The sequence below is a fragment of the Pyrus communis genome, chromosome 8 (genome assembly GCF_963583255.1).
Source record: "Pyrus communis chromosome 8, drPyrComm1.1, whole genome shotgun sequence".
In the NCBI taxonomy this organism is placed as follows: domain Eukaryota; kingdom Viridiplantae; phylum Streptophyta; class Magnoliopsida; order Rosales; family Rosaceae; genus Pyrus; species Pyrus communis.
Window position 1 is genome coordinate 26,952,792 of NC_084810.1, and position 17,168 is coordinate 26,969,959.

At 37.6% G+C, this 17,168-nt stretch overlaps 1 long non-coding RNA gene and 1 pseudogene across 1 annotated transcript; both read left to right on the plus strand.

The window, feature by feature from the left end:
• LOC137743256 (DNA (cytosine-5)-methyltransferase CMT3-like) overlaps positions 1 to 16,928 on the plus strand; it is a 95,774-nt pseudogene extending 78,846 nt beyond the window's left edge.
• On the plus strand, positions 12,517 to 13,357 carry LOC137741677 (uncharacterized). The gene is made up of 3 exons (XR_011069324.1): positions 12,517 to 12,652; positions 12,861 to 12,932; positions 13,231 to 13,357. It is a non-coding gene; the product is annotated as an uncharacterized lncRNA (long non-coding RNA).
• Positions 16,929 to 17,168: the final 240 nt, after the last annotated feature.

Genomic DNA, 17,168 nt, shown 5'->3' on the forward strand with positions numbered 1-17,168 from the left:
AAAACCAATTGGCAATATGACGAGTAACCCAACCTCTTATATGTCTATGCAAGATCCCTCCTCCCATCAATATAAGACTTATTCTCAACAGCTGCCTCATCGTTTCTGTTGCTCATCTTGTATTATACCATAGCTATAATCAATCTCATTTACTAATCTTATCAGATTTGAAGAAGCAGTCACTTGTTATGAAATAATCATCGCAATGTTTTAAACCGGCGGATACTGATACTGATACTGATTATCCTAACAAACTTTTTCGACGGGCCGTCTTGGGTTGAGGGTAATCTTAGTTGTTCGAAAAGCCAATCAAAATCCCTCATTCACGCAAGTTAATTAAGATATTACGATACTAGATTTTATTTGTGTATGTTAGAATAGTTTGCTTAATTGGAGGACTAGATCCTGCAAAGTTATTTAGGGCTTTACTGATTTACACCCGCCTACTGCATACGCTGCTATTGCCCTGTTAAGGTTTTTCCTTCTCTCTCTAGCTATCGGCAATTACCTTCAATTTCCTTATCCCCGCTGCATGCTAGCTTTGCTGTTACTACTCTGTTTATCAGGTGGCACGATGTGCTTGTACTTGAAGGATTAAATCCAAATTCAGAGGTCACATATGTTAACGAAACTGCCAAGAAATAAAGGCAAATTGGAGCTCAAGAGCATCAGGATACAGGAAGAGTCAAGGTTAAGGTGCAGAAAAGATGACCAAACATCAAGACATTGTCCCATCTTTGTACTACTTCAGGTAGGGTAGGGGGTGTCTACAAGGTTTAGGATAGTTTAAACTTGATTTAGAAATGATGGATTAAGAAGAATATTAGTCTCTATCTCCATTCCTCTTTCTTTCTTTCTCTCACTCTTCTGCTTCTCGTTACTGGTTGTGCATCAGGGACATGGCCAGAATTCTTAGAAATAATTCGAATTTGAGTAGATACTGAGTCAAAAAGATGGGAAATAGTATTATGGACATTTGAAAATTTATACTGGTAGACCAACCTCTCTAACCAATACAGACTCTGGTCCATTGAGGCTATCTGTGTCACATCCCGACCCGGGGCCCACCACATCCCAGGTCCGCTCCACTACCGTAGCACAATATTATCCGCTTTGGGCCTCGACCACGTCCTCACGGTTTTGTTTTTGGGAATTCAAACGAGAACTTCCCAGTGGGTCACCCATCATGGGAGTGCTCTTGTACGCTGCTCGCTTAACTTTGGAGTTCTCATAGAACCCAAAGCCAGTGAGCTCCCAAAATGCCTCGTGCTAGGTAGGGATGAGAATATACATATAAGGATCACTCTCATGGACGATATGGGATCTAACAATTTGAGGCGCCCTTGGTTGACCAAAATATGTTGGCCAGTCAAGACAATGTAATGAGGATGAATCTCCTCCCCATTTGGTTTTGGAGAGCCTATCACATCTGTATCAAGTGGTGGACGCCTAGTTCTTTTGTTGCTGTGAAATAGCTTTTTGTTCTTGCTATTAATGTTACTGTTAACATTGTATCGAGATGCTTATTGAAATACACACTAGCCCTTCTAAAACAAATATGACTTTGGCTTAAAGTAGACAGTAATTCAGGGCGTATGAAGATTGGTAAGATTTCTTGTTGGAGTGAGGCATGTGTTGGCTCATTGTGAACCTATGAAGAAGTCTGACCGTTTGTATTGCGAGGGTTTCAGTGTGTCATGGTGGATGTGGCCAAAGAAGTATATATCTTGCTGTTTTTGTGTTCTTGTTTTCAATGTGGATTGTGTTGTTTGCGCTTTGAATTATTTTTTAGTTATTGAACTGTTTGACTGTCAATTGTCAGAGCTATGAACACCAGTCAATGAAGCCCTCACTCCCTTGCAATCAGTCCTTATCAAATGGCTTAAATAAAAGGAATATAACAACTTGATCATGTGTGAATTATAAATAAATATGCTTGATTAAATTAGTACATCTATCTATAATCAAGCCAGTCCCCAGAATTACGTCTAAAACGTTGATATATGCTTGAGTAAACTTCTGTACACATAATATAAATATTATAGATGTAAAGTTTTCTCAAGCAAATTGTAACTTATAATCTATCTATGTATCCATCTATCAATCTCCCGTGTTTATTCTGCATCTATGTATCCATCTATCAATCTCCCGTGATTATTCTGCATATGTTCCACTATCTATCTTGGTGCTCCTTCCTGTATATGTTCCATCATCGATTTCCAGTGCTCCTTCAGTATTTCAATTTTCACTATTGTAGGTAGATGATGTTCCCCTTAAAGATGTGCCTGGTGTTATCCAGAATTACAATATGTGTATAGTGAAGATCATGAAGTTAGATTCAGATCTTCTCTCCCGTGCAGAAAAGATGAAGCTTGTAATGCAGTATGGTGTCGGCATGGAAGGTCATTTTCATGTGTTTCAAATTGTTATAAAAAGAGCGTTTGTCTTAGGTGTCTATATTTACAATTTAAATTTATTTGCTGTAGGCGTTGACACTGATTCTGCAACTAAGTTTGAAATCAAAGTTGCTAGAATTCCGAGCCATGTAACTGGAAATGCAGCCTCATGTGCCAAAACGGCCATTTATCTGATGTTGGCCCTCCTACGAAAGCAAGTTAGGCTTAAATTTATTTTTAATAAACTTTTTTATTTAAATTTTTATTACCCTTATGATATTTCAAATTTTTTTTCTAGGCATCATAGTGTTGATTCTGTTGAATGCTTTCATCGTGTCATATCCTTTCAATTTGATCATTCAAGGGGCCTCACCAATTTTTTCCTTTGAATTTGGTCATCGCTTTCTGTACAAAGTTGTGAATTTCTGTGTTTGTATTCGTCTCTTAAGGAGGGTTTAAACAGTTGTAAGAGTTGCCAAGCGGTAGCTAAACTTAAAGAATTTACATAAAGGAAGTAATCCTACAGCTAGCAATACGAAGAATATAGACATAGTTGACTATGAATTATGATACAATTAACCCACCAGTACTAAACATCAAAGTACAGTCCAAAACTATTAAATAGGCATGAGAAAATCTAAGAGAGTGCCGCCTTCCTATTTGCATGTACTTCCTGAAATTCCAACGATATTGATACCTACAGTGATATCCCAAATCTAACTGTGTATCCCATAACGCTTCCAATTCCACCTCCTAAAGATCTTCCTAAACCGTCTTTTTTCTTTCCCTCCACTCCATATTAGCCAGACAATAGCCATCACACAAGAAGTCTACATTATTTTGACCATTTTCTTCTCCACAAGCAAATTTATTTAAATTAATGAAGCTTTGTTAGGAAAATGGTTGTTGAGATTAACCTTGGAGCACAATTCTTTCCAGTTTGAGAGTAAGTTTTGAGTGCAATATAATCAGTAGAATTCTCGGATTTCGTAGAAAGGTTCGTTTTATTATCCTTTGAAATATTGCCCTATTTCTTGTTATTATTCTCAATTATCTATCTTTGGAGGGATGTCTGGTAAGGTGATGATTCCTTCTAATCATAATGCGGTTGTGCTGTCTTGCTTGTTGGTATTGACAAGAGTTTACTAACTCAATACCAAGATATGTGGGTGATAAGTTTACAAACTCTATCACACCTCTCCTTTCTCTCTCAATAAAATTGGACTAACAAATGGAGAAGGGATAGGAAATAACAAGCTTCCACGAAACACACTTTCTTGATATATGAAATAAAAGGCAGTTTACAAACTGATGAAAAAAAGACAGAAGCTTACAAGCTTATGAACCTGAGAGAATACAATCAGAAAATGGGATTCGGATCATGCCTAAAGCCTAGCAAGAAAGGCCTAATTATACAAAACAGAAATTAATAAACAATAAGACAACACATGCAATAAGAGATGGTGTTCCACCCGTTCAAACACATGCAGCAACTTTGGATAGTTGGCACACACATGTCTTGCATCATTCCAGGTTGTAATCACAACCTTTCGGCTAGCACATGGAGGAAACTTTAGTCTTTAAAGTTGCAGCATGTGTGGATACAACATGTAAAGAAACTAACAGCCATCAGCAACCTTTTACAGCCTGTTTTGAGTTGAATTTCCAACACGCCCCCTCAAATCAAAACGCCTTCATGCCTAGCATTTCACGCAATAACCTGAATGGTTCAACTGGCAGTGGCTTAGTGAAGCTGTCAGCCACTTGTTCCTTTGTGTGACAATAGACAAGCTCAATTGTCTTTTGTTTCACATGATCCCTTAGAAAATGGAACCTAGTATCAATGTGCTTGCTCCTTCCATGTTGAACTGGATTCTTTGCAAGTTTGATTGCAGATATATTATGCACATGAATCAAGGTCGATTCTTCTTGTGAATGACACACTGATTTCAACAGATTCCTTAACCATATTGCCTCACACACAGTTGAGGCTACAGCTACATACTCGGCTTCACATGATGACAAAGCAACAATTGATTGCTTCTTTGAAGTCCATGAGAAAGCTGTTGATCCTAGAAAAAACACATAGCCAGTTGTGCTTTTCCTTTCATCTTGGTCACCTCCCCAATCACTATCTGAATAACCAAATAATTTTGCTTCTTCACCAAAATTATAAAATAGACCATAGTTTAGAGTACCTCTTATGTACCTCAAAATTCTCTTGGCGGCCAGCCAATGAGACTCCCTTGGTGTTTCCATGTATCGACTCACGAGTCCAACACCATAAACTATATCAGGTCTTGTGATTGTAAGGTACCTTAGGCTTCCAACCAAGCTTTTGTACACGGTTGAGTTTACAAACTCACCTTCTCCTTCCTTGGACAGCTTCAATCCAGTTGCAACTGGAGCGTTGACAATATTGCTCTTGTCCATATTGAATTTCTCCAATATATCTCTCATGTACTTTTGTTGAGAGATGTAGATACCGTCACTTTCTTGCTTCACCTCTATGCCAAGAAAGTATGACATTAATCCATTGTCAGTCATCTCGAATTCACTGAACATGGATTGCTTGAACTCATAGAACATTGCTTCATTGTTTCCTGTAAACAACAAGTCATCTACATAGAGACAAATAATTAAGAACTCCCCTTTTTCACCGTTCTTCATGTAAACTGAATGCTCGTATGGACATTTCTGAAATCCATTTTGGTGAAGGTAGTTGTCAACCCTTGAGTTCCAAGCTCGTGGTGCTTGCTTGAGGCCATACAAAGCTTTCTTCAAACGATACACCTTATCTTCTTTTCCTTGTACTTGGAAGCCTTCTGGTTGTTCCACGTACACTTCTTCCTCAAGAACTCCATTAAGGAAGGCTGACTTGACATCTAATTGATAAATTTTCCAGTTATGCTGAGCGGCAAGAGAGATTAGTAATATTACCGTGTCAAGTCTTGCAACTGGAGCATAGACTTCATCATAGTCCACTCCATACTTCTGTTTGTAGCCCTTTGCTACAAGCCTTGATTTGTATCGATCCACACTTCCATCTGCAATGCATTTGATCTTGTAAACCCACTTGACACCAATAGTCTTTTGATTTGGTGGGAGCTTTGTCAGCTCCCAAGTGTCATTCTTCTCGATGGCATGGATCTCTTCTTCCATGGCTTTCTTCCAACAATTTTCTTCCACAGCTTCATTGAATGAGAGAGGCTCATGGTCTGCATAGAAGCAGAAAAAATTGGTTTCTTCTTCTTCTTGTCCATAAATCTCTGTGAGACTCCTTAACCTCATTGGAGTTGAGGAGCTGCTTTCCTCACTAGATGTAGGACCACTCCTTGCAATTCTGTGCACTGGAGTTGTTGTGATTGTTTGAGCAGGCTTTTGCTCAATAGGTGGTACAACTTCTGGTTCTTCAAAATCAGTGGAAACGATCTTCTCTTTACTGACTTCTTTGTTGTTCCACTTCCATGTCTCTTCCTCACTGAAGATGACATCTCTACTAACCACTAGTTTGCCAGTTAGTGGGTTGTAGAGCTTGTATGCCTTGGACTCTTCACTATAGTCCACAAACACACACTTCTCACCTCTATCATCAAGTTTCCTCCTCTTGGCTTCTGGAACTTGAGTATATGCAACACACCCAAAAATTCTTAGGTGTGTAACATTCGGCTTGTATCCACTCCAAGCCTCTTGTGGTGACATCCTCTTGACACTCTTTGTTGGACATCGATTCAACAAATAAATCGAACAAGCTACAGCTTCTGCCCATAACTCTTTTGGCAAATTCTTCTCCTTAAGCATGGACCTTGTCATGTCAAGGATGGTTCGATTCTTTCTTTCGGCTATCCCATTTTGCTGTGGGGTATAGGCAGCAGTAAGTTGATGCCTAATTCCTTGCTCCTTGCAGTATGCTTGGAAAGCATTGGAGGTGTAGTCTCCTCCTCTATCTGATCTCACAGCCACAAGCTTGTGGTTGCTTTCAGCCTCTGTGAGTGCCTTGAACTCCTTGAAAATTTTTAGGGCAGTTGACTTCTCCTTGAGAAAATAGACCCAAGTCTTTCTACTGAAATCATCAATGAAGGTAATAAAATACCTATTACCTCCATAAGACATGGGATCCAATGGACCACATATATCTGTGTGCACCAACTGCAGTGGTGCCTTTGCTCTCCATGTATCACCAACAGGGAACGATAGTCGTGCTTGCTTGCCAAGCACACAACCTTCACATACTTGGCGTGTGGCTTCAATCTGGGGTAAACCACGAACCATTCCTTCACTTGACAATAACTTTAGGCCATTGAAATGAAGATGGCCAAATAGAAGATGCCATTTCCATGACTCATCTTCCATCACACCGATGTTGCAACTCCTAATCTTTGTGTTCAACTTCAACGGGAACATTCGGTTCTTTGACATTTGAACACGTGCAATAAGTCTTCTCCTTGCATTCCTGAGAGTGAGAAACATATTCTCCATATGTATAATGTACCCTTTCTGGAGCAGTTGACCAATGCTTAGAATGTTGCTCTTCATACCTGGTATGTAGTAGGTATCGGAGATGTATTCTTCTTTACCATCCTTCTGGATGATCTTGATCTTCCCTTTGCCTTCAACTGGCAACTTTGAGGAGTCACCAAGACTTACAGATCCATAGGCCTCATCTTTTAGTTCGGCAAAAAACTCATTCTTTCCACACATGTGATTGCTTGCACCAGAGTCCAAATACCAAACATCTTGTTGGCTACTGGAATCATGATGTGCTAGTAAGACTGTAAGTTCTTCACCAGCATTTCCACTTGATTCTGCCATGTTGACATGCTCACCATTTTTATATGAACATTCATTTGCATAATGTCCATACTGCTTGCAACTGTGACACTGGATATGCGCCTTTCCTCGAGTAGATCTCCACTCTTGAGACTGACCTCGATTTTGTGCATAGCCTCGACCTCTTCCTCGAGCTCGTCCTCGGCTACGGTTAGATGAACTCCCACGACGTGAGTTCCACTGCCCACGACCTCCATTTGGTTTGTCAATATTCAACTTTGACTCCAAAGCTTGCTCTAGCGTTGTGGGGTTTGCATTCTTCTGAATGCGTTGCTCGTGAACTAGGAGGGATCCTAGTAGCTCCTCTGCGCTCATCACCTCCAAATCCTTGGATTCCTCAATGGCAGTCACCACATGCTCAAACTTAGATGTGAGTAACCGGAGTATCTTCTCCACAACTTGTACTTCATCGAGTCTCTCGCCATTTCTCCTCATCTGATTTACTATCACAATGAGCCTTGAGTGATAGTCGGAGATGCTCTCTCCTTCATTCATGTGAGCAGTTTCAAAATCTGCTCGAAGTGACTGTAATCTCACTTTCTTGACCCGATCTACTCCTTTGTAGATTGTACTGAGTGTGTCCCATACTTGCTTGCTCGTTGTTGCTTCTTCAACCTTTTCGAACGTTGAATCTTCTAATCCTTGATATAGAAGATACAACGCCTTTTGGTCCTTCTTCCGTAAGTCCCTGAGAGTGCTACTTTGTTCTGCAGTATATGCAGCTTCTTGCGCGGCAGTGGGTACAACATACCCACCACTGACAACTTCCCACAACTCTTGTGATCCAAACAAAGCTTTGAATTGGATACACCATCTTTCATAATTTTCTTTCTTCAATACGGGAACTTGGAGTTGCACTAGATTTGACGCCATAGCCGCTGCACTTGCCAGAAAGGTATTCTGGCTCTGATACCAATTGTTGGTTTTGACAAGAGTTTACTAACTCAATACCAAGATATGTGGGTGATAAGTTTACAAACTCTATCACACCTCTCATTTCTCTCTCAATAAAATTGGACTAACAAATGGAGAAGGGATAGGAAATAACAAGCTTCCACGAAACACACTTTCTTGATATATGAAATAAAAGGCAGTTTACAAACTGATGAAAAAAAGACAGAAGCTTACAAGCTTATGAACCTGAGAGAATACAATCAGAAAATGGGATTCGGATCATGCCTAAAGCCTAGTAAGAAAGGCCTATTTATACAAAACAGAAATTAACAAACAATAAGACAACACATGCAATAAGAGATGGTGTTCCACCCGTTCAAACACATGCAGCAACTTTGGATAGTTGGCACACACATGTCTTGCATCATTCCAGGTTGTAATCACAACCTTTCGGCTAGCACATGGAGGAAACTTTAGTCTTTAAAGTTGCAGCATGTGTGGATACAACCTGTAAAGAAACTAACAGCCATCAGCAACCTTTTATAGCCTGTTTTGAGTTGAATTTCCAACATTGCTTCCTTTGATTCTTCTCAGCTACGATGCATAGACACGGGAGAAATCCATCGTATCCCGTATCTGACACGCTGAGGATACGGATACGCGCCCGATACGTATCAGAATGAAGAGATACGTTTAGGACTGCTAAGATACGCGTATCGTATCGTCCAGATACCCGTATCCTACGTTTCAGATACGTTAGAAACTAAAATAAAAGGATAGTCAGAAAGAAAAAAAAAATCACAATAAATCCGCATAGAATCGTGATTGATCGAAGCTAGCTAACTGAAATCACTCTAAAATCGGAGGATAATTAGAAAAAATAAAATAAAACTCAGATTTACTCGAACCTCATAACATAAATCACTCTTGTTGGGAGACTTTCACGAATCAGACCGTCATCTGCAACCGTTCCATCGTCTTCATCTGCAACTGCGCCGTCGTCTCCATCTTCTCCGTCTACAAGTGCTCTGTCGTCTCCTTCGCTGTCTGCAACTCCAGGTGAGTACTGAAAGTTTGAAAGAAACAAAAAGCTTTAAGCCTTTTTCCTCCTCTTGTTGAATGTACACCGTCAGATTCTGGTTGTCCAAGGCTTTAACAGATTATAAAACGTAAAGCCACTTGCTTTTCCAAGCAATAATATATTATAATACCACTACCCAAAATAATATATTATAATACCACTACCACTACCCACAATAATATATTATAATATTCTTTACTTTTCTGATGAAGGTTTTTTACTTTTCTGTTTGTAATATATTATAATACCATTACCTTTCGAATCTGATGAAGGTTTTTTACTTTTCTTCTGTTTGTAATTTTTTGTATTATTATAATATTCTTCTGATGAAACTTGTTGCTTTTCTGTTTGCTTTTCTGTTTTTAACTTTTTGTATTATTATAATATTCTTCTGATGAAGCTTGTTGCTTTTCTGTTTTTAAATTTTTGTATTATTATAATATTTTCTGATGAAGCTTGTTGCTTTTCTGTTTTTAACTTTTTGTATTATTATAATATTCTTATATTTTGCATATTATAATATATTATTGTGTAGTGGTATGAATATTTAGATTATAATAATTTTATGTATATGCTTTCATGATGTGTTTTTTTATGTATATGCTTTCATGATGGATTAACTCTTACTGTTTATAACTTTATATGTTTGTTGATTTAGGAAAATGAATCATCCTGATAATCATGCGAATGATAATACTAATCTGGATGATAATGCTAATCCGGATGAGATTGTTGAAAATTATCACACTCCGTTGTGGAAGTATGTCAAAAAGCTCGAAAAAGTGGGAAATCAAGGAGGAGGAAATACTGAATTTAAATGCAATTATTGTCAGAAAACTTATAAAGGATCCTACCCTAGGGTCAAGTATCATTTGTTAAAAATGGCTGGAAACGAGATCGCGCCTTGCAGCAAGGTTACTAATGAAAATCTTGCATAAATGAAAAAGTTAATTCGAGAGTGTGAATATAAGCTGAAGAGTTCTGCTCTTAAGAATGTGTCTTTGCCCAATACTGGTTCTTTCTGTTATGATCTACCTGAAGTGAATCTTGATCCAAAGAAGAGAAAAGGAACAAGTGGGCCTCTCAGTAAAGCTTTTAACAAGGAAGCTCGAGATCAATGTGATGCCGAGGTTGCAAGGATGTTTTATACAGGTGGCTTATCATTTAACCTTGTAAGAAATCCGCACTATCGAAACTCATATGTTCGTGCTTCTACACTTCCAGGGTATGTTCCACCAGGTTACAATGCACTAAGAACCACTCTTCTGCAACAAGAGAAGAGTCACATTGAACAATGCCTCCAACCAATCAAACGCACATGGAGCACTAAAGGTGTAAGTTTGTGCAGTGATGGGTGGACAGATGCACAAAGGAGACCACTAATTAATATTATGGCAACTTGTGAAAGCGGGCCTATGTTCTTGAGGGCAATTAATTGTGAAGGTGAATATAAAGACAAGCATTGTATTGCCAACTTTCTCACAGAAGCTATCAAAGAAATTGGTCATGAAAATGTTGTTCAAGTGATCACTGACAATGCTCCTGTCTGTAGAGCTGCTGGGTTACTTATTGAGGCTCACTATCCCCATATCTTTTGGACACCCTGTGTTGTTCACACTCTTAATCTTGCTTTGAAGAGTATATGCTCTCCGAAACAAACAGATGTTTCGTACGATGACTGCAATTGGATTTCAACTATTGCTAGTGATGTTTGGTCCATAAAAAATTTTATTATGAACCATAGCATGAGATTGTCCATGTTTAATGAACATTGCAAACTAAAGTTGCTCTCCATTGCCGAAACAAGGTTTGTTTTCTCCACTTTTTTTTTTTTTTTTCTTATTCAATTATAAGCTATCCTAATTTTAAAATTTTTTAGATTTGCTTCCACACTTGTGATGCTTAGAAGATTTAAGGAAGTAAAGGAAGGTTTACAACAAATGGTGATTAGCCCGAATTGGGCTTTGTACAAAGAAGATGATTTGGTTAAAGCAATGTCGGTGAAGCAAAAAATATTGGATGAGTACTTTTGGGAGAAGATTGATTATATTCTTTTCTTTACAGCTCCAATATATGAGGTTATTAGAATGGCTGATACAGATAAACCTTGTCTTCACTTGGTGTATGAGTGGTGGGATACTATGATTGAAAAGGTGAAAGCTGCTATCTACAGGAATGAGCGCAAGGCATTACATGAAAAAAGCAGCTTTTTTGATGCGGTGTATCGCATTTTATTGGAGCGATGGACTAAAAGTAGCACACCACTTCATTGTTTGGCGCATTCATTAAATCCAAGGTAATGATTTTGCTAATATCCTTATAAACTCTTATAAATTAATCTTTAGCTTTATGATTATATTTTTAAAGTGCTATTTCTTTTATTTTAGGTATTATAGTTCAGAATGGCTCCAAGAAGACCCTAGTCGGGTTGCTCCACACCGAGATGTTGAGCTTACAACTGAAAGGAAAAAGTGCTTTGAGAGATACTTTTCCAATGAGGAAATTAGAAGAAGTATCAATGTGGAGTATGCCTCTTTCTCTATGTGCTTGAATGACTTTGGAGCTATTGATTCTATGAATGATAGGTTTCATTTGGAACCAGTGATGTGGTGGATTGTCCATGGAGCTTCTACACCTAGTCTCCAATCCATAGCGTTGAAGCTACTTGGACAACCTTGTTCCTCCTCTTGTTGTGAAAGAAATTGGAGCACTTATAGTTTTATTCACTCTCTAAGAAGGAACAAGATTACACCACAAAGAGCGGAGGATTTGGTATTTGTGCATAATAATCTTCGTCTTTTATCAAGGAATAGCTCAACCTACAAAGAAGGTATTACTCAATTGTGGGATGTTGGAGGAGATGGCTTTGAAAACTTGGGTGAAGAAAGTGTCGGGATGCTTGATATTGCTAACCTTTCACTTGATGAACCGTCATTGGAGACTACTTTGATTACTGGAGGAGACATCATGAACGTGGAAGTTGAATGAGACTTTTTTTTTATTTTTTATTTTAATTTCGTTTGGATGATCTTTTTACTTTTTCAAGTTTTAAGACTAATTGCTTATTGGATGAACTATCTTTCTAAATGTTTAGAGTTTATTGAAATAAATTTGAATGCTTATTTTATAATGTTTTAGATATGTGTGTGTGTGTGTGTGTGTATATATATATTTTTTTTTTTAATTGCCGTATCCTTGACGTATCGTGTCCTCATTTTTAGAAATTTCACGTGTCGCCGTGTCGTATCCCCGTATCCGTGTCCGTATCCATGCATCATTGCTTCTCAGACTATTTCTTGAAAATTAACATTTTGGATGGATTTAAGTATATAAATAATTTTATGAAATTCATCTTCGCACACTATCTTTTGGCATCTTCATGTCATGAGATCTATTATGTTCAGACGGAATTTTATGAAATATTCTCTTCTGTTCACACTCATCTTGATTGGTAATTTGGTTGTGAGCTATAAGATGCTAGTCATGTATATATTGCAATATTTCTGGCTTTTCTTGCAATTTACTTCCTATTTTATTTAATAAACATTTGTTGTTCCCTATCAAAAGTATACTCAGTGGCTCTGTTGAATTTAGTTTTTTTATTCTATTTTATTTTTATATTCTTGTTCATTTTATCTGTAATTTTTCTACCATTGTAGAATGAGATGCAAATTTCTGTAAGGCTGAGGAAGGTTGGGGATCCAATTGGTGAAACACTACTTGGAAAAACAGTGAATCTCTCTCTCTCTCTCTCCCCCCCCCCCCCCCCCCCCCCCCCCCCCCCGGTTTTTTTTTTCTCTTTTAGCGGTTTTCAGATAGAAACTTTCTAGAATGCAGATTGCAGTTCTAGATTTTTTTCTTTTTACTCTTATTATTTTTCTTATGAGTATGCTCTTCTGCTCGAAAGTTTAGACACTTTACAGATTGAGAAGATCTGGAGGTTATGCCTAGCGCTTTGCAACTTGAATTGTTGGTTTACTCATGTTCAAGTCAGTTTTTAAACTGGAATTTCTTAGCTAATGCATGCAGGTTTTCATTTTAGGATATGGGAACATTGGAATTGAATTGGCAAAGCGCTTGAGACCGTTTGGTGTGAAAATTATTGCCTCCAAACGGAGGTGGGCCACAGAGTCACAGTATTCTTGCCAATCAAATGGTATGTGCGGAGGCATAAGCTAGAACACTGAATTGTGATATTGAAGCATACAGCCATATAAATCACTGGTTATATGTTCTGAATTTTCAGTTCAAAATTGTTCCACCGAGAATTTGGTCGATGAGAAGTGTGTCCATGAAGATATCCACGAGTTTGCAAGTAAATCAGACATCGTTATTTGATGCGTGCGTTTAACAGTGAAACAGTAAGATCATTCGTCAATTTTATACCATGTTTTCTGCAGTGGATGATGATTGTTCATGTTGCACTTGCACCTTCTCCAGCACTGTGTCAATATGTCCAAATATGTTTTTCATTACGTTCACTTGAGATCCAAATTGTGATCATTTGATATGGGGCAATGACTGGCCTGGTACAAATTTATGTGGTTTCGGGAGAGATTGTGAAGGAAGAGACAAAATAGAAACCAAAAGGCAAAGACAAAATGCTGATAAGAGCACAGATCATCATGGTCCATTCATAAGTTCACAGTTTAAAAAGTTTTGATGTCTTCGTTTTCTCCCTCTTGTTTTGTTTCCCTCTGAACCTCGTATTTTATTTTCTTCATTCTCTTCCTCAATCTCCGTTCTCTCTTATTTTCTCTATTCTCCATCTGCTGCATCTTCTGTTTTGTATTCTCTCGCTCAGATGTTGGTGATGTTGCTGTATGCAATCTGTGTCTGCTGCTTGTTAATTATGCCCTTAAACATAACATCTATACTTTTTTTCCTTTTTCTATTATAATTTTTAGTTATGCATATGGCAAGAATTTGTCAAATTAGATTTCCAAAATCGAATTGCGTTGTATGTGAGATGGAAGTCAATATGAATTCAATTCCACGGTAGAAGATTCAGTGATGCTCAGTTGTCTGACTCCTACTTTTGCATACCTTGTGTTTCAGGTTGGCATTGTAAACAAGTCGTTCATATCTTCGATGAGAAAGGTTGGTTTCAATCCACTGTTGTTTGTTTGATAATCATATTTCGTTTGCAATGACCGAATCATATTAGCAAATATATGATGTGTGAGTTTGTAAACACGAGCTTTACAACCATATATGTGTGTAATATGTAGAATTTCCGGGAGCCTTTGGTGCGATTATCCCAAATCCTAACGACTTAAGCTCTTGCGAATGGTGGTTAAACCAACAAACTTATTGATTGTTTCAGAGTAGGAGATTGAGTTTGGGTCCCTCCGTCCCTGCAACTGGAATATTTAAGCATAAGTTGAACTTTATATTAGGCTTTAGACTCGTGGTACAAATAGAATATGAAAGCGCAACGCCAAAAGGGTCTAGTTGGAACCTCCCAAGATAAGTTGAATTTGACATGCCAATTCATTGAAATTTCACATAAATGGCTATTTTCCACAACTTAAGGGTTATATTTATGTAATTTGACGTGATATATTTCAAAGTAGAAACATACTCAACTGAAATTTTGGTTGTAGTGAGTGATTCATGTGCACAGAATGTTTTTATGTACTTTTGTTTTATTTGCCTATCATGTGATTTGACAATGTTTCCCATTCATTTTTATGTTTAGGGAGAGACGAAAGAAGAACCCTACATTTGTAAGATTGTGGAAATGTTTGAAGCAATTGGTGGGCTATTATATTTTACTGCACAACGGTACTATAGGTCACGAGACACTGTAAGATATTTTGAAAGAAACCTTTTCATGTTACGTTAAAAAGTAAGAATCCTGCTATTGGGGGTGCTGAATTATTAGTTTTTTGCTTTCTTGTATGTCATAAAGCACTGTGCTAGTGTTGCTTGTGGACGTGTATTTGTTTCAGACGTCCGAGACGACAACCCTCTGGATTGTCTTGTTGAAAAACTTCATATTGTTAGGCTGACACTAAATGTATGCTTGAAGTTTCCATATTCATGCTTTTTTAGTTGTTCATGAAGTCCAACATGAATGAGTTATCCTTTTTCTCTCAGGTTGATCAAGATGCGAAGAGTAAATCAATTCCAGTGTGCGATTACTATTGCGACACCAAGTATTTGCTACCGTATTCTACTTTTGTCAATTTGCGAACAGGATATTGTTCTTTTTCTACTTAGGCCTAATTTGGTACTGAGGTGATTCTGAAAAAAGCTGGAAGCTGTTTTTGTGTTTGGTAAACATTTAGCTTCAGTTTTTTTTTCACAATTTTGGGTGAAAAAAAGCCAAAAACAAGAAGTTGCAAAACCCAGCTTTGAAAAACCGGCTTTTTTTCATATCTATTTTACATAAAAGTTTACAAAACACTATAATACTGTTTTTTTTTTTCAAAAGCACTTTTACAAAAAAGTTTACCAAACACTCTCCTGCTTTATTTCACAGCTGCTTATTCTCACAGCACAGCAGAAGTAGCTTTTTTTCAAAGCACAGCAATACCAAGCCAGCCCTTACTGTCATGATGCTGGTTTTTTCTTTCTTTCATTTGCAAGGTTCCTATGTGTTCACATGTTATTTCTGGTTTTGAAATTTCAGAAAATATAGTCTGGAAGCGATGACTCAACTATCGCTGTTGAGGATGATGTTTTGTTTGGATAGTGAGGTTGATTCAAAGCTGCCAAATGGAGTGTGTACGAAATCAGAAGTAAGGCTCCTGGACCTATATTTGGGCGTTGTGGAGCGATGTCTACTGACCTGTGGCTTGGTGCGCATTTGGCCAATATCAATGTTGTTACAGTAAGTTCCTCTTTCTTAATTTATTTTATGTTAATCTTTTGACATCGATTGAATAGACGTGAAGGCAAAGCTTGATATTGTTTCTTGTTTATGTCGTTTAGATATGGGCTGTTGACTACAATGGATACGCTTCTAAGAGTCTAGAACAGAAGTACAGAACCATCCAGAGACAGAGGTTTGTGTTTGTATCCTACCATTTTCCTCACCCTTGATGTGGTGCTTTAATTTTTCTTTTTGTATAATTTATTGTCCAATTCACACATCAGGTCCGAAATGAAGCTGCTGAAGATTTCCTCAAAATGCTCAAGGAATGGAGAAAGTTGTGCATCTGTTTAAAGTTGGTTGAGACTGGCAATTTAGAGGTGGATGTCGAGAAGAGTATGCTTGAATTCTTTCGGAAGGAAGATGATGAAGAGGAAGAAGAGGAAGAAAATGTTAGAGGAATGTTAAGGATGATTCTGAAATTTTTGAAGTTGATTGCGTAGGACGAGTATGTTTTGGTGACCCCGAAAAAAAATGAGAAAGGAATACACTTAAAGGTATGAACTTCGAAATTTATAAATGCATGTTCTTTAAATATTTATAACGATATAGTATGCGAGTAAATGGTTAATGCAAATCTAAATTCATTAGTTCGTCATGCAAAATTTGCTTGCCCCTTGTGATGTATGTAGATTTATTGGAAGGGCTACAGGCCTGACGAAGACACCTGGGAGCCAATGAATGAATTGGAGTCTGCAACTATTCTTATTTATGCTTGCAGTATTATCCGTTGCATGTTTTGTATCATTTATGTACTGTGATGTTGTAAACTAAAGCTCATGGTTTTCTGTCAAACAGGCATTGTAAGCAGGCTATCGAAGACTTTATTACTGAAGGTTACATATGATATACACATGTTTATCATGCACCGTGGTTATTTTTCGTATCGTGAAAGTTTTATGCTTCCTGGTATTATTGAACATATAATTACGGGTTTGACTTAAAGTTGAAGTCATAAAATGAATAATTTACTTCAAAATGCAAAAATGATCCTACTTTCATATTCAGAGAAATTGAAATTTGTTCCTAAAATGGTTGGAAAAAAAATATCAAATTGCATGTTTTGATTTGGTTAGAGCAAAAGTAC